This window comes from Alosa sapidissima, chromosome 4 (assembly GCF_018492685.1).
Source record: "Alosa sapidissima isolate fAloSap1 chromosome 4, fAloSap1.pri, whole genome shotgun sequence".
In the NCBI taxonomy this organism is placed as follows: Eukaryota; Metazoa; Chordata; class Actinopteri; order Clupeiformes; family Clupeidae; genus Alosa; species Alosa sapidissima.
This window is the reverse complement of record NC_055960.1, coordinates 21,578,422-21,597,174: the sequence shown is the minus strand read 5'-3', so window position 1 is coordinate 21,597,174 and position 18,753 is coordinate 21,578,422. Positions and strand designations below refer to the sequence as shown.

At 42.4% G+C, this 18,753-nt stretch overlaps 1 protein-coding gene and 1 long non-coding RNA gene across 2 annotated transcripts in view; one reads left to right on the top strand and one right to left on the bottom strand.

The window, feature by feature from the left end:
- tafa3a (TAFA chemokine like family member 3a) overlaps positions 1-8,978 on the bottom strand; it is an 89,611-nt gene extending 80,633 nt beyond the window's left edge. Inside the window, exon 1 of the mRNA XM_042090650.1 lies at positions 8,526-8,978. The gene's annotated coding sequence lies outside the window, so the exon portion shown is untranslated. The remainder of the gene's footprint in view (positions 1-8,525) is intronic.
- A 1,773-nt stretch (positions 8,979-10,751) lies between these two features.
- Positions 10,752-17,645, top strand: LOC121707821. Its single transcript, XR_006031413.1, has 3 exons — positions 10,752-10,764; positions 16,020-16,022; positions 17,559-17,645. It is a non-coding gene; the product is annotated as an uncharacterized LOC121707821 (long non-coding RNA).
- Positions 17,646-18,753: the final 1,108 nt, after the last annotated feature.

Sequence of the window (18,753 nt, the reverse complement as noted above, 5' to 3'; positions counted from 1 at the left end):
CTCTTTTCTCTTCCTGTATTATAGTATTGACAGGGAGAGATCTGTTGACCTCACAGCCTGGCCCTGGTTTAGAGGGAGGTCAAGGAAGAGGATCAAAAGTGATGGATTATTGACTTTGTGGCTTTGTAGCTGATTAGGATCTAGATGGCCCATTTTCAAGAAGAATCATGCATGTGGCCATGTGTGTGTGTGTGTGTGTGTGTGTGTGTGTGTGTGTGTGTGTGTGTGTGTGTGTCATCACTCAAAAGAGCACTAAAAAGAATGAGCTTACTTGACATAAAAAGGGGGATTTTCGTAAACATGCATACAATTCTGTAGTGTGACTATGAAGGCATCAGTACTATTCGCTGCTGTCAGGTGGAAACCTTGTATGTCAAAAAATTTCAACATTGCGTCGTCAAAAAAAAAATGCAACCAACAAAGCTTATGAGGTTACTTTAGTGCTTTTTTAGTGCTGTCAAACGATTAAAATTTTTAATCACGATTAATCGCTGAATTCCTATAGTTAATCATGATTAATCACATATTTTATCATATGATTAAAATTCTATTATTTTGCATTTCTGAACTTTGCAGGAGTCCATATTAACAATAAAGCAATTATTGTGTGTCTTGATTGGGATTCAAATGAAAGCAAAGCAAGTTACTTTATTAACTTAACTTTAAGACGTAGTAGGTCTATTTGATTATTTCAAATCAAATTTCAAAAGATGTGCAGCAAACCTGAGGCAACACAATATATCCTTCAGAAATATAGCTGATATACACTGAAATAAATGCTACCGCAGAAGTGCATGCACAAAATGTAGGCCTACACACATTATAAAGGCATAACAAACAGAAAATATTATATTCATACTATATTCATTATCTTTGAGTTCAGTTGAAAATAAGGAACTTTTCAACATGAGAGCATTGCCATTTTATAGGCCTACAGTCCATGGTGCACTGTCACTTGCCACACACATCAACGCCGAAGTTTTTAACAGGCAAACACTGGATGAACAATGGATTTTATGGAGCAGCGTCGCTTTTTTTTCAATGGATTTTATGGCGCAGCGTAGAGTTGTCTTGAAAAGAATATGGAATCTAATGTAAATGAATGTCGAAAGCAGAGTGCATCGCAAATAGTAGCAGCCAAAGAGGAATGTTGATAACAGAACAAGTGCCTGTGATAAAATCTTTGGCGGCACACAACTAATGCGTCAGCCTAGGCTACTACTCTTTGGCCGGCTCGTAAGCCCAACAAAGTGTGTGCAGCATGCCTTTACGTAGCCTAGCCTACTATGTACATTAATGCATGTATTGTACACATTTAGCATGTAGCCACACTTTACCATAATATTCCATGCAAAACGGTTAGCTTGCTGGCTAGCTAACTGTGGAAATTCAGTATAACATTGCCAAGTATCTCACCTAGTTGTAGGAAATAGGCTACGTTCATATTACAAATGATAGAATGAATGTGTGATTTATGTTTAGTTGATGTTATGACATGTAAAGTTAAGCTTGCTGAACTTAATTATAGTCAGCCACGGGCAGTTTGACTGTGCCTATTGATACATTCGTGACACTCCTGTTAGTAAACTGGAAAGAGCCAAACGTACATCATCACATTAATCCCATAAACACACAGATAACTCTTACACCAACCTTATTTTGTGCCTTTTATTCACGTTTGTTTCAAGATTTAGTACGTTTATTATAAGCCCTTTTCGCTCCCCACTTTGATGCAGCATAGATTTCCATTATATCAGTCATCTTTCCCCTAAAAGGGGGCGTGTATGTGCAGCACATACAACGTTCCATTCCATCCTGGTCTAGCTAGATCTGGTGTGGTGTTGTAGTTGTTCTAACGATACTAGTTGTTGCAACAGCATGTGAAAAAACTACAAAGTTTGTTACACCAAAAAGAATGTTAATCTCGCGATAAAAAAATTGACGCCGTTAAAATAGGTTTACGTTAACTCCGTTAATAACGCGTTTAACTGACAGCATTACTATTTTTTTTTACAGCATCACAGCATGCGGTTAAAATCCTTAAGTTCACAGACGTGTCTTGGCTTTATTTTTGAGGCAAAAAACATCACTATTAACAGCCGCCCGTCTTTGATAAGACGTGAAATATTCACTGAAATTTTGCTTCTTTCTATTACACCTGCCAGGGAATCGAATAGTATTGGGGGGCGGGCTCTCTGGGGGCCCCCTGTCAGTGCTGGGCCCTTAGAATCATTCTAACTACTTTCCCCCTCCTAGCGGCGCCCCTGCTGCCAACGCTCATGCACTGAGCTTGAGACTCACACAATTGACACATTTGACTCCCTCACACCACACATGCCTTTTCTCAAGGTAACTTTTCGTCTACGCTTCCTCCAATGTATTTGTGATTTTAAAAAAAATTAAAACTGACGAGATCCGTGCATTAAGGCAGATGCATGGTTTTGGTGGACATGCTGGTAGCTACAGTATGTAATAGGCTACTGCCTATGAGTGCATCTGTCTCAAAATGAAAGCACAACAGTATCTTCACAGTCTTGCTAGATAAAAAGATAAAAACTGTCAAGATATTGTTTCGTAAAAAAACTGAACACAGTTCAGTTTAAAAACCCTGGCCCTTTTAAAGAACACCAGAGTGTGTGTGGTTCAATTAACCCATTACCACCACCTGCACACTATTACACAGCTAACAGCTTGACCAACACATGTGCAAAAGCTATTAAAACAGTGTCCTAGAACAGGGAAGATTGCATTCAGCATCTTCACAAAACTGTGAAACAAACGATCTGGGTTTTAACTAACAGCTGAATCAACTCACAACCTTAGTCTGCATATCAAAGGGGGGGGGGGGGTGCAAATTCTTCACCTAAAATATCCCTAACAGGCAAGCTGCTATCTTTGAAGAAGACACTGCTTCAGCGAAACGTCAGTTTGGTCCAGCACAGGTCCACTAAACTAAATGGGCTTTGAATGTAATGTATGTGCTCTCCTCTTTTTTCCCTCGAGTGGCTCTTTTAAAGAAGCGACTCAGGCAAGGGAGCATTATCACGCAAACACCAAGATTTTTTATTTTTTTTTGGGGGGGTGGGGACTGACAAAAATCCATTGTTACGCAGACCGAGGCTGCGGCTGGCCAGAGAGCCTGCAGTGTCCGAGGCCGCTCCGGGCCAGCTATATTAAAAAACGGCCGGTATTGCGGGTGGGAGAAATGGAGTCCAGAGAGGCGCGCTGCAGCCCCCTCGGGCGATTCATAATCTGTTTACACAGCGATTCACAACAACGCCATATAGCGGTTCTGTTCATCGGGCCCCCAGGGCACTGGCTACCTACCACCAGAGGAGGGGGACTGGACAGGCGAAGGCATCGCCAAGCGTGGAAGTGTCTGGGCCCTTTTGTTCATGCATGTGTGAGGGAAAGTACATCTCTAATGTCACCTGCACACAACAGCAACAACAATAACAAAAGCAGCAGTAGGAAGAAAGCATTTGTGCACACACACACACACACACACACACACACACACACAGTCCACATACATACACGCATAAACAGACAGTCACACGCACAGACATCAAACATCACATGCATGCACGCACATTCACAGACACCCAAGCATACATACACACATACAAACCTCCAATGACATGCATGCATGAAATATAAATTCAAAAACAGGCTTGCATTTCTCAGCCTAATCCCATCACTGCTCGGCTGGATCTTGTTGTTAGTGGCGAGTGTGTGAGCGGAGGGGGCATTTTGCGGGCTCCCAGGCAACCAATTTGTTTGTTTATTGTCTTGGTGTTTTGTCGTGGTTACAGTTCATTGCAGGCTGCCGGGTCTTGGGCACGCTCGTTTAAATGGCATCTATAAAACATGGACTGCTCTCTCTCGCTCCTTCGCTCTCTCTCTCTCTCTCTCTCTCTCTCTGGTCTCGCGTGCTTGCGTCGTCTTGTCCTGTCCTGACGTGTTGCCTCGTGTCTCATCACTCGACCGGAGAGCAGCAGAGCGGCATTACCGCAGTACAATGCGCCGATCGGCCCGCATGCATTTACCTTGCTTACGACACCGTCTGGTGAACGTGTACTATCAACCAGGCCTATTGGTTGGCTGGGAGGATGAGGAGATTTCTCAATATAACTAAATACAATATCATAATTATAGCTATGATACAAATCATACTAAATTTAAAGCTCAAGCAAGCAAACAGGGTGGATGTTTTTCCCCGAATCTAATAATAGAAACTCATTTTTTTTCTGAGAGACACCAGAAGATACACACAAACAAGATACATAGACACACACAAACTCACAAACGCACTGACACAAATGCACACACATGCACAGAGACACCCACACACAATCACACACACACACACACACACACACACACACACATTCATGCAGGCATTTCTTAGGCCAGCGCTTCACAATGTTGTCTAACACAAGGGATTGTGTTATTGTGCCACCCCCTCTCGCCAGGGAAAGCAGAATAAGCTGAAGCCCTTATGAGCTGTCACGGCTCCCACCATTGGAGCCTGGAGAGAGGGGGGGGGGGGGGGGGGTAAGGGTGGCTGGCTTGGGCTGGGGATGTCATAAAGAGAGATGATCTTTGCTTCCGTACATCCACCGAGTTACAAAACCATCAGATTGTCTTTGTGTGTGTGTGTGTGTGTGTGTGTGTGTCCACGTGCATGCTTATGTGGCTTTTTGAATGTGCGAATGTGCGTATGACACAGGGTTTGTTCGTGAAAGTGTTAATGATAACACTAGAGATGGAGAGATGCCACTACGGGGGAGGAGAAGGACAAGGCGACTTCTTTCAGACACAGTGCCTGCAGTTATACATGGTTTTATACTGCATTACAGCCTACAGCAGACAACCACACACAGTGGCTTACCACCTCAAATGGATCTTTAAAAGCATATGAAAAGTGATTATACTCATTTACACGTCTTACAGGAGTTTTCTCACATTCATACTTCTGCAAAGTAACAGAGGTTCTGGAAGACATTTCCTGGCAGCTTAAAGTAGACTGGTCCATATGTGCTCCCCTACTATTTATAAGAATAAGAGCCATAGATGGAGGCTTGCTTATGGGCTATCTCGTAGATAAAAAGGCGTGGATAGTCCATAGCTTCTGGGCTAGTTCACCCAGTACATGTCCACTGTACAAAAAACAGGAACAGGAGGTGGTGAGAGAGGTTGGGTTCTGGGCTAGATAATTGACAGATAAGTGTGTACACAGGCTTGTCCACATGTCCCATGGTCTCCACTACCCTCCTCTCACATCTTCCATCCCCATCCATCCAGCCCAAGAGAACATCAGTAAGCTTATGTGTAACTGCATTGTGTTTGACCGACTGCGCAGGTCAGCCCTGTACCTGCCCTGTCTCGAACCCCCCAACAGCTCCTGGAGTTGGGAGGTGGGCATGTTAGCAAGGGAGCTAAAAAACATAGAATGTCTTACTAGCACATCCCTGAAGGTGTCAGGAAGGAGGCTGACTTTACGCACATACTGCAAAGCCATGCAGCTGCCTTATACACACACACACACACACACACACACACACACACTGCCTTGTACATCTGTTACCTGAGCGATCGATTTGAGGTCCAGTCAGAGATCACCCCTGAAGCTTACATCACTTCCTCTCACATAGGCCCCTGAGCAGCAGGGAGCACACCAACAGCATAAGGAAATGAGGCTGAGACTGACACAGACAGACACACACTTACACACATATACTCAAACACACACATACACACACACGCACTTGTACAGACAAATATATGCACCAAACATACAGTAGGTGTGCTCAGACACGCATATGTAAGCTCTTTTGAATGTTCAACAAAACACATATAATATGAGCACATCCTTCTTTTTCCCAAACTGATACATCAATACAGACACACACAAAAAAGAAAAAAGAGAGAGGATGAGTCTACATGTTTGAGAGCAAGAGAGAGAGATCAATTGAGAAAATAAAGAGAGATAAAGAGCAAGCGAGCGAGAGAAGGAAAGGAGAAAGAGAGACTAAAATATGGATTTCACTTACATGTGTATAGAAACACACACACACAGAGGGAGAGAGAGAGCGCCCAGTGAAGTAAATGAGATAATGCTTAAGTCAGAGGCCTCCCATTAGGAGGTGCTCTGCAGCATTTGATCTCGAGAGCTAAAATGTTCTGCCTTACAGCATTAGCACCTTGAAAGCTGCAGGATTTCCTCTTCATCCTATTAGTGCCGCAGCCAAATGCATTGACCCCTCTTTATAAGACCATAAAACATGTCTCCTGCAGCATTAGGCTGTCGTCTATCCATACCCTGCAGGTCATATGAGTATTTGACAGCAAGAATTTATTAGGTGGACAGGGTTCAGGTTGAAAAAAAAGTGTAAGTGGGGATTAATCAGCAAGTTCACATGTGCTGCAATATGCTGCAATACTCGAACTTTGCAGAAAACATCATGCTGTCTGTTCGAATGGCTGGACTATGCTACCAAACAATGTGGTGTAGGTCATCCCAAAACTAGATTTGTCAAAGCACTAATATAATGTTCTGTAGCTGCAGTCAATTTCATTTAATATTGTTCACTCGGAGATGCCAATGTCGACACACTTGGCGTGTCCCTTCATGTGATAAATTGGATTAAGTGTCTGTTAAATCTGATACACTGACAAAAAGGAGAGACAAGTCCTTCATCACGAATCAGACTTCGTCGAAATAATCAAATAATGCCGAGGGTGGCCTTTGCTCTGTCCGTCAGCAATTCCCACAAATAACACCGCCACAATAAAAAAAAATCAACCGAACACAGGGCCACCGGCACATTCAAGGGTTGCTGACGGCAATCTATAAAACACAGTAATGGGTCACTTGTCACGAGGGTGTGAAAGAGAAGATCTACAGCACCTTCTCTCAATTAATCACGGCACAAGAGTATCCGCGCGCAACGAGAGCCGTAAGGTTATTACTATCACTGTTCAGCAGGAGGAAATGCGATGATAGCACTAATTGCAAAAAAAAAAAAAAAAACAGCTGACCGCGCCAGGCATGACAGGGGGAGTGAAGGGCAGATGAAAGAATAGAGATGAGAGTGGAGAGAGAGGAGAGTGAGAAGGGTATGAGGAGGAGAGGAGGAGGAGAGAGGAGGGAGGGGATCACAAGAAAAGAGGCGCAGAGTGCACGCGTAATGATGAGGAGCCTGTGGTGGAGATAAGGCAGGGCTTTTTTCCTCTCCGCGAGACCACTGTCCGCGCCTTTCACAGAGTAACGGCGGGTTTCACGGGCCCCTTGGAGAACCTCTCCTCTAAACCTTTTTATATCGCCCACTGAGCGCAGATTATATTACAGCGGGAGAGAGTAGCCTATTATAGAATTGAGGCTGTGTAAGTGGTCAAACATACCACCCAAAGTCGACAAGATGTGGGCAGGTGATATCAACTCCCAGGGCCACGGGTTTCACTGTAAAGTAAAGTAAAAAAAAAATACACCACTCTCTACCTCCTCCCATATCCACAGTTTCCTATTACATATAGTACCATGATCATATTTAGACTGGAATAGGATAACTGCTGGTATTGAGGCTCCGATATTCAGAGCCAGATTCAGTAGCATATACCCAAAGCCCAGCTGAAAGGCTGTGGGGTGTGAGCCCATACCTGAAGGTGATGAGCTTTCAGCTTTCCAGAGAGACCGATTAACAAACAAAAATTCAAACTTGTCTGATATAATCATATAGTAAACTGGAGAACTATTATATTTGACATTTACTTATACATAACCTGTACTGCAGCCAGCAGTTTAAGAAGCAGGTACAATGTGTTCCAAAATGGAGTAAAAACACCTTCCTTCCTCTTGCCTTTGAAGAGGGTTTTAATCCCAGCATCTGCTGTTGATATGATTCAATACATCTACACATGATATAGACGGTAGAATGTGCTATAGACTGTATGTATGACAAGCATACATTTTTCAATACAAGAAATTCACAATCATGCATACAACGCATGTACGTATGACGTGGTATACCGCGCACTGCAGGTCGTGCTATGTGGTCAAAATGAGTTATGGAGCATGTCAAACAAATAAACACGTCTGAACAGCACATCAACACCCGCAAAAGTGCTATATTAGTAACACAATTGCCTAAGCTTAATAGATAGTCATAATATGCCTTTCACACCTGTCCAGACCATTAAGCGCATTTCTAAATGAAGTACATTGTTTTGGGGGATTCTCATGTAGCTTATGTCCTCTTAAAACGTGTGTTCTCTTTTCTAAGGCAGGAGAATTACGATTTCATGTTCAATATAAAACACGCTTTTCATACTTCAAGGAAATTAGTCAGTTCCAGTCGCAATTTAAGCTTTTGGATATGATTTACAGCCAGCCCAGGTTCATATGTCTACTGTTTCGCTGCGACGTTTGCTTCCACAAACCCTACCTAACAACAGATAATGACTGTCTGAACTAGACAGGAATAACAATTAGAAACGCTCGAATAGAGTGGATTTATAATTACCTGTCGTAATGCTCTTAATTGATCCAGATAGATGCCTCCTTCATTTCTTTTCCATTGTCAAAAAGAACAGGGTAGCATCTGAGAAAAATATTTTCCTTTACGCAAAACCGCCCGGAAGAAAACCATCACCTAAGGAAAAAACTACTGGAATTGTTGGATCCCTGAGTCGATCCCTGAGTCAAGAAAAGTCTATATTAAGATTTCCACGCTCGGCCAAACTCCCGTCTCAGTGCGTCAGGTGCGAAAAGCAGCGGCTGGCAAAGTTCCTCAGCTCAAGCTGGCTTTACAAGTTCCCGGTTCAAAACGACTAATAATTCACACTTGCAACATAGGGTTCGCTGAAATTATGTTAGGATCAGAGTAGTGAAACAGTATATCCAGCATTGTTGTTCGTTTAACTTCAGCGGCATGCTTTTTGCTACTGGAGTCATCTCGGGGAAAGAGTTGGTTACGCGTGCGTACCGAGATGTTGAAAACGAAAGGCAAGATTTTCGCATCAGAGGAGTGGTGCACTTCAAGCGGCACTTTGAGTCATCGGGGATGACGGGCTTATCATCGTGGTAAACTGGCGCCACCCTGTGGAAAAATAATGAAACTAATGTTTTTCAATATCTAGAAATTCCTCAACCCAGTTTGCCGAGTTATCTGTAGTAGGCTATGTCTTATCTTAGGACAGCTACATGGCTGGGTTATCTCCAATAAGCACACATCGTGTAGCATGAACATTTGTCAAACTCCTGAATAAATCCATGTAAAATTACTATCACTTACTTTGCACAAAATTACCAAGGTTACTAGCACCATTGGGCTTAATGCATTTCTGACATTTAAGGCACAACAGCTGTTAACATCAGTGAAGAAACAAGGCTGCATTAGAGCTTGGCTATCTATCCATCTGGCAGGCAGATGAAGCCAGGGCATAGGCAGAGAGGCAGGGGGTCTGGGCTGGCAGATATGCAGTTGCCCAGGCATGACATGGATACATCCAAAGCAATCTTTCATACTGACTCAAGAAAGTTTATTTCAGCATATATGGAGAGGGGATTGCATGCATGTTTTATTTTTTATCAAGTCTCCTGGTTTTAAGATAGACTTTGTTTTTTTGTTTTTTTTGCAGAGGTACTGCTTCTGTGTGTGAAGGTCTTCTTTGCTACTTAGGTCACTGCCTTGCCCAAATTGAAATGAGTGAAAACAAGTATAATATGATGAATCATTTCAATGCAAATAGTACAGCATTAGTTGCAAAACTGAAGCCAAGTAATATTGGTCCATAGATGTAATTATCAATCCAGATATCATATGCCAATTCGATGCATGTTGCCATCATCACAACCAAAAATTGTGACCGTAGAATGGTGTAGGTGTAGATTAAAATATGCATGAGGAAATTCCTCAGGCTGAAATAGACTTGTGACCGTAAGTGTGATATTGGGGTCTTGTAGAAAGACTCTGCTGTGTGTTTCTACAGATAAAGCCACTCTCTGTGTGATGCATTCCTGCAATATCTGCCTTTGCCAAAAAGGATGCACTGAATGGGGCTGTAATGTACTAATGCAGTTTCATATGGTTGCAGGAATTAACAAAGAACGGGTGTCTTCTTGTAATTGGGGGCATATTTTCTGCTCTAGTTCCCCGCCCTGCCTGCTTGGCCGCCTGCCTCCATCTATGTCCACTCTCACCTTGGAAGTTGGGTGGGACATAAAAAGCCTGGACAAGAGCAGCGGGGCATTGAGTGTATCTCTCGGTCTCTGGGCCTAAAATATAACTGGGGACTGTAAAAGACACGGTGGTACTTTCCCTGACCTCGCCCCTGTCTGCTCCAAAGACCTGATGAAGACTGGTGGAGAGAGAGAGAGAAGGAGAGAGAGAGGGAGGGAGGGAGAGTCTGGGAAATGGATGATGGATGGAGAGAAAAAGGCAAAGGGAGAGAGAGGTGAAGGAAAGAGTAAGAAAGGAATAGAGGGAGAGAGGGGGAAGCTAAAGATAAACAACTTCATATCTTATACTTTGAAAGTCTGAGAAAAGAAAACAACAAAAGAGATGAACAATTGTCTCAATCCTCTGTTCCTCGGGCTCTGTCTAAACTAATGCAAATAAGGGTAATCAGCCCCGGGGCTTCCCACTGCAGCCCGGCCACAAACAATCAACAGAGGACAATTCAAACCTGTTTGGCTCCGAATACAAAACACACCTTAGTATACCTTACTGGATTGGTTTACACCAGAGAAAAAAAATGACTGTGGCCAGTAATCACAGGCTTACAAGGAAATTACAAAGAGCAATCTGCTGCAGAAAGGGCATTTTGTTCTCCCCCTGCAGCCAAGGCAATGTGGACATATACCCCAAAAAACAAAATACTTAAAAATACTCTATCCAAATGGGAAACAATTTCACTTGTTCGATTATTTTCAGAAATTCAGTGATAAGCCAAGGATGTCGTCTTATTTACACACGTAAGGATTTACAGTAAAGAGCATAAGGAAAGAATAAGTAGTAAAGAAGTAAAGAATACTGCAGCTCGTCAGAAAACCCTCCAGCATACACACAAACAGAAGCTACACAGACACATGCGCATTCATATAGACTCACAGTTCCCCATGGTAATTTTGCAGCACAGGAAATGTTTGTATGTGCCATTATCTGCGCTGTGTTTCTGCTGTTACCATCTTTTTATTACCTCCCACTAATGCTCCAGCAATAAATTGTACCTCTTGCCACGTCAATATAGTGCATCTGAAATTATGTGTGTGTGAGTGTGTTTGAGTGAGAGAGAGAGAGAGAGAGAGCTGTAAAGCAAGAGAATGAGAGACTGAGAGAGGAAGAAAGGGAGAGAGAGCGTGTCTGTTTGTGTGTGTGTGTGTGTCTGAGGGTGTGTGTGTGTGTGTGTGTGTGTGTGTGTGTGTGTGTGTATGTGTGTGTGTGTGAAAGAGAGAAAGGCAGAGAGGGGCACAGAGTCGTAATGGCCTGAGGGATGCAATACTGCATCAATAATTCAGAAGCCCCCATGCTTAATGCCCCTTTAATTCAACAGGTCCTGCCATTGTGAGCTTCTTTCTCTCTCTCTCTCTTTCTCTCTCTCTCTCTCTCTCTCTCTCTCTCTCTCTCGCTCTCTCTCTCTCTCTCTCTCTCTCTCTCTCTCACTCTCTCTCTCTCTCTCCTCTCTACCTGATGGGAGGTCAACAGATGAAGCGTCCACCTCTGCTCTACTCCACCACTGCACTCAAGCACTGGCCACTCCACTCGGCCCCCGCCGCTGCTATCACGCAATTACAGCCCAGGAGACCCGTAATGAGAGATTGACGCACAATGGGAGGGATGGAGAGCAGAGAGCAGCCTCCTCTCGCCTCCTCTCAATCCTTACGCTGGGCAGGGAGGAAATAACAAACAAACAATGTACTCCTGCAGACACTTGTTTCCATACTGAGCAACAAAAGAGAGAGTGTGCATGTGTGTGTGTGTGTGTGTGTGTGTGTGTGTGTGTGTGTTTGTGTGTGTGTGTGTGTGTGTGTGTGTGTAGTACTGTATGTGTGTTGGGGAAGCAGTATAATGGGTTGCGATCTCTAAACATGGAAAATTGTGGTGTTATTACGAAACATCATTTTCAAAGCTTTTATTGTATTCCTCCATGGGAACCAGAGAACTCTTCCATCAGAAATGTTTATCCAAAGCAACTTACATTACAAGGGCCAAGGGCTTAACTCTGGGTTAAGTGCCTTGCTCAAGGGCACAACGGTGGAAGGCAGGAAAAGTAACCCACAACTTTTCAGGCCACTGTATGCTAGCCCAGCTCCCACTATGCTCCCATTATCCCCTTCCTTGTTAACTTTGTTTATAGTTTTTCCATCTTGTATGTGTAGCATTCTTTATTTCTTTCTCTTTCTCTTTCCTTTATATCTTGTTTGAGAGCTTGTTCCAGTCCTATGCTTCATCATTTTGTTTCCTTGTTCTTACTTCAAGCCTGTTGTTGTTCTAATATTGGAAACAGCCTTGTGGCTCTTGTTTTGAAGCAGGTTATTTTTCTGGGCTTGGCTTGTTCTCTCTCCATGTCACACATACTGTATCACAAGGGATAAAAGTACTTTTATGAGCAAATATGGAAAAGCTTGTGCATGCATGAGAATGATTTTACCCAGAATTCAATGCCAACATATCATGCTAATGTGATAACAACTAAATAACACAACAGTAATAACAAACTAAAATAAGTGCAGTAAACTGGGATAAAACTGATACAGTGAGTAAGATTCCATCATTCTTTTACCAGTCATGGCAGAGGATTAACTGTAATAACTACAAAACAAAACCCCTTAATTTTACCCCTTATAAATGCCTGACTTTTGACCTTAAAACCCTTCTATAATTAAGTACCTTTTAAGTAGAAATGTGCATAGATTAAAGCTGCAGTTGGCAAGATTTTTTTTTTTTCATATTCACTGAAACCGACACTATGTTCCGACAGAACAACATAAATCAGCCGGTTTTAGAAAAAAAACCTGCACTTCTACCTCCACCTAGACCAGGGGTTGGCAACCCGCGGCTCCGGAGCCGCATGCGGCTCTTTGATCCCTCTGATGCGACTCAGCTCTTGAAAATAATTAATGAGTATTTAATTAAAATGTATTTTATTTTAGTTCGTTCATTTTCAAAATGTAATATTGTAGGTCTATCTGAGTAATTTAGCCTAGGCCTATATAACTTTCCACCTCACTTGACTCCGTAACCGTAGCCTGCACAATATTGTTACATTCGCTGTTCGTTGCCATGTCAATATCAACAAAATCACAGATTTCCCTCCATTTCAGTCAATGAGAACACTTTAATTGTTATTGTTGATGTGTGCGCTTGCTGTAGGCTAGATAAGGAAAATGTCAAAAAGGAAACGTCAGCGTACGTCAGTTATATATCGGACACTGCAACGAGTTAGTATTGCTGTGTTAACCCTGTTCGGTTCCACCTGCATGTGAGAAATCTTTCTCACAAATGAAAAATATAAAGACAAACCTGCGCTCACGTTTAATGGCAATTCCGGGCAAAACTGTCACATCCATAACGCCAACACAATGCCATGGTATTTAGTTGGCGTTATGGATATGACAGTTTTGCGTGGAATTGCCCTTAAATGGTGACAGCCTCAATTCTTGCATAAACTTCATCTCACTGAATATAAGCCAGCCAGACTCCAAGGCCATCACCAAATCTAATCTCTGGTAGGCCTAATGTTCAATTTCGCCAATGACATGTCAACGAAAATTGAGTGTTGTGTTGTTAGCTATGATGTTACTTTGCATACCAAAGGACACTGGAAAAATAGGGGGTGGTGTTTAGCCTACATGGGAAGCCTAAGGCCTATACTTCTGTCATTCCACTTTACATTTTTTAAGTTACTTGCACAACTAGTAGAAAATGTATTTAAAAATCCTCTGTTGAATGAAAGTACTGTACGTTAAATATCCAAACTTTTTCTTGTAACTGTCTTTATGTGGCTCTTCTGAGATTAAAAAAATAATACATTTGGTAAAAGTGGCTCTCCAGGCAAAAAAGGTTGCCGACCCCTGACCTAGACCCTGTTATTTGTTTTGCAAAAATCCACAGCTCCTGGTTCTTCCGGTCCAATCAGAGCAGGGCTGTGTGAGATCTGACTGTCAATCACAGTCTGGTGCGCTCTGACCAGGGGGTCAAGAGCGTGCAGATTAGCTTCGGCGGTGACGTAATTGGGGACGTAATTGTCCGCTCAGGTCATTATTGTGGCTACTGGCTATTATTGGCTTGATTTGGTCATGGGCCAACGCTAGAATACATTTAGAATACATTTAGAGCACCCGCTATGAGATGGCAAACAAAAAATAAAATAAAAAACAAACCAATCATAGACTGTAAAAATGTGCTACACTTGGCACTAAAAACCGAATAGTTTATTTATAGTTCGACTACGGATATTTCACGTCATGTTCGAATGCATATTTGTAGCAGGACAGCAGGCAGACCGCTCTTAGTTAGAGCCGCTGTTATCCAATGAAATTAAGTTGCGCTTCAGGGCGACTTCACTCGGACTCCATGCGCGTTCCCGAGCAACTTTTTCTTCTTCTTGTTATGAGGCAAGGCCTTTATGTGCATTATCGCCACCCTCTTACTGGAGGACGACTCTCTTTTTACAGAATATCCAATAAAAATCGACGTTGGTCCATGCGTCATTTCCAGCTTTGTAACTTGGCGCATGGTCAGAGCCGACTGGCGCTGGATCCGAACCCCAGTGTTCAAGATGGCGTTGACTATGAATTGGCCGGATTTACTAGCCTAGCCTCCACCATTCATTTGTATGGAGGGCGGGACTTAGTCACTCTCTCCAGTTATATATAATACCTCCATGGCTCTGACGAGCACAAACTCGATGAGAGGGTGCTAGGTGAGAACATAATAAATAAAGTTACCTTGACCTTGACCTAGGTGGTAGTGGGGGAGGGGCATGACAGTTGTAAACATTCCAGTGTGGTAACACTTGAGTCCGAGTCATTAGCTAAATTTAGAGACTCGTGACTTGACTTGTACTTGAGCACTGAATGACTCGAACTTGGACTCAGACTCGCGCATTCGCACTCGTGATGACTCAACTTTTTTTGTAATATATCATAAGGCTATAATTGTAGTATGTCATTAGGCTATACTTTGCTATATGATTTTAATATCTAAATTATGTGTAATGCTAATTTTAGTGCAAGGCTACTGCTTCCTGTCTTACATCGCAAGTCACGTCATGTTCACATGCAAAGCAAACTAACGTTAACTTTAACACCAAAATGCCTGGAGACATGGCCGCCGCCATGTCAATGTAGTATTGCCAGGCAATATTAGTTCTCATAAATGACATGACATTACCTAATATTACACTCAACCTATGCTAAACATCACACACAGCTGCTGGATAGCTGATCATCGTGACTTGGGGAACAGTGTTTTTTCATGACTGACGCGAGAAGCGAGGTTCCATTCATTCATTTTCCAGACATCCCAAGTCTCCCGGAAGTTCCGGGAGTCTCCCGCATATTGATAGCGGCTCCCTGATGCCCGCAAATTAGATAAAATCTCCCGGAATCTAGAGTGAGCGAGCAAGAGCGTGCACGCAAGACCAAGACTTCAAGTCACGTATGCATCTGAGTTTAGCGCGCACACGACAGAGAGAGAGAGAAAGAGAGAGAGAGAGAGAGAGAGAGGGAGGGGTGGTGCGCTGTGCCTGAAGCAAGACGCATCCTGATTGGCATGTTTTGCTAAATCAACCAATCAGTTTTCAATGTAGTCAGGCTTTTATGTCTTTTATTCTGAACGAAATTAATCAGTTGTATCTAGGAACAGGAGCGTCATGGCAGAGTCAGAGTGCCCCCAAAAAATGAACATTTAAGACCCATTTCACACCAGACCATGTCTTTGGCGATACATAGTCGTTTGTCCACTAGATGGCGCATCGTTGCAGTGAGACGTAATTTTGTTGGAAGTTAAAAGTGGGTTGGAAAAACAATGGACGCTTCCTACAAGGACTGTAGTTTACCGCAGAGAATGTCTAATAAGGATAGGACGATGTTCACATGAAATGTAATTCCCATTTCTTCTTGAAGCCGAAATAAATCTGAGAATGTTTATCGGACATGCTTGGTTTTTACTGCAGGTACGTTAATCTTATAATATCAATGACCTAGGTACAATAATGTTACTGTTAGCGTTGGTTGAGTGATGGAGGCCAATTTGATTGATTGCATTTGTAGAAAACTATAAATGCGGTTATGCCAAGCAAATTGATAGCAGCACTGTAATTGTATCTTTCGACTGTCATTTGTTGCACGTGCTACAAAAATCATTCTGTGCAATGGAAGATTTACCAACGTTACACCGGTCTGATACAGTTTTGCCTATACATGCGTGAGACTGAGACGCCTGTTTATTTTGTTTTAAGTGTGTGCAGGGTGTGAGAAGGGGAATCAATGTGCTTTGATTCCAGCTTGGTAGTTGTAGTCTGTGAAATTAAAAAGCATGTGTGTGTGAAGTATCCAAACAATGACACCTTCATTTCATTATGGCTGCTTTAACAACACACCTTAAGCTACTGTGTAGTGGGTCCCATTTAGAAATGGCTACTTCTTAACAGCTTTCTATTAGGATCTAGTTTGTTAGTTACAGTTTTGTCATAACTCCCTGATGCATTTTTGCATTTAGAATAATCAGAGCGTGGATATCTCAATCGGAAAATTAAACAATATCGGGCGCCTATGGACTAGGCTGGGTGAACCTGTTATCTGTTGAAAACGGCATGGAACTGACAGAGATGTTTTTGTTTATAAATAAATAAATAAATAAATAAATAAATAAATACATAAAAATATAACATTATGCTGATACCTTTTGCTTTTCCCAAATACAATGTAGCCTACAGGTGTCCTTGACCTTTGACCTTTCATCAATCCAGTTGCAATGGATGAACTGTGATGAACTGCCCTACTTGTGATTGTTTAGAGATGTTAAAGGTTTTATAACAATGCTACTTCTTTGGCTATTCTACAATCTATTCACCTTTTCAGCGCCAGTAGGCTACTTTCTGTGCAGCCGCACACACACACACAGGCATGCCAAACAAGCATACACAAAAGTTTCAAGAGTGGGGGATGGAGTAAAAGATGGATACAAATTGAAGTGTGATTTATTATCGCGGAACGGATGTACAGGACTGAGCAGCGGTCATATTTTGTACCGCTATGCGGTACATCTAGTTTCACTCTAGTTTTACGCCTGTTGCGCAAATAAATTAATTAGGCAGATGATCTGCATCTCTGTTAAACGAAAGCTAGTTTTCATCTCCATTGTTGGCGTGAAATATGTCTAGTGTCAGTGAAGTGAAAACATTATGCAGTTGCAGGTTGCCAGTGTTCACGTCACGGGAGTCAGAAAGAAGCTACCAAGACGGGCCCTGCTCTGTTTCTGTCCCTCCCAAACAGCGCTAAAATTGTGTAGTCTATTTAACAGCCAGAATTTTTTTTTAAAAATGCCCAGGGAGGCCCTTTTATGATCCACACTACCTCTTACAAAATAGACCTACTCCAACGTCCATCTAGCTCTTGTGAAGTATGAATTTCTACAGCACTGCCTACAGAGTACAATTGTCAGCAGTCAGTAACAGCATAATGTGACTTAATGGCCTGTGTGATTGGGATGTGGATTGCTCATTTATTATGAGTAGGCAAGGCTATAGTATGGTATAGTATTCTCTCCGATATAATAAATACAACACATTGGGTTTGACAAGAAATTTGGCAATACTACTTTCACACAATTGATGGCACCCCTGCATGGAGACAGAAGATTGTCCGTTTTGCTTTTAAGGATTTCATCTGCAATGGGAAAAAATGGAACGACATGTAGGCTATGCTTACTTTAGTGCTGGACTTGGACTCGACTTGATCAATTGGGACTCGACTCGGACTCGACGTGGATCAATAGTGACTCGACTCGGACTTGAGTCGGATGAGTAGTGGACTCGACTCGGACTTGACTTGGAATTTTTTTTTAATGACTTGGACTTGACTCGGACTTGAACACTGGGGACTCGAACCTGGACTCGGACTCGAGGCATAGTGACTTGACTACAACACTGGAACATTCACAATTTTGGCTAAGTCCCCTCAATCTGTCAGACTTGCCAACTGCAGATTTAAGGTTGATTAAGGAGAAAAGCCTACTGAATGTATCCCTTACTTGTTTGATTTTCCCTTAATTTCCCCCCTTAATCAAGGAATCCCTGAATTAACACCTTAAAATGAAATTAAGATATTCCTTATTGTGCTTAATCACAACAGATAAAGGGAACCCCTGACTTGACACCTTAAATGTATATTAAGGGGTCACACCTTAAAATGGCATTAAGGGCCTGTTTTACAAATTAAGGGCCCGCTTTGGCATGTTTTCAGGGGTAATTTAAGGCAAATTTGAGTACATCACTTTTCCTAGTGAATGGTAACAGACAGTGGAAACAACCTTTTTTTTTCCGAGTGAAACAGCTATAGAGAGATTATATAGGTCATGACTTGATACCTGCCCACATGAGTTTGAGTGTGTTACTTGCTGTTTGGGTTGAAATACCACATTTGGTAAAACACTGATACAATTTATAATCTCAACCAGAAGACAGTCTATATACCCAGGGGTTCCAAACATCCTGCAGCATCAGATGAATTGTGTTACTACAACA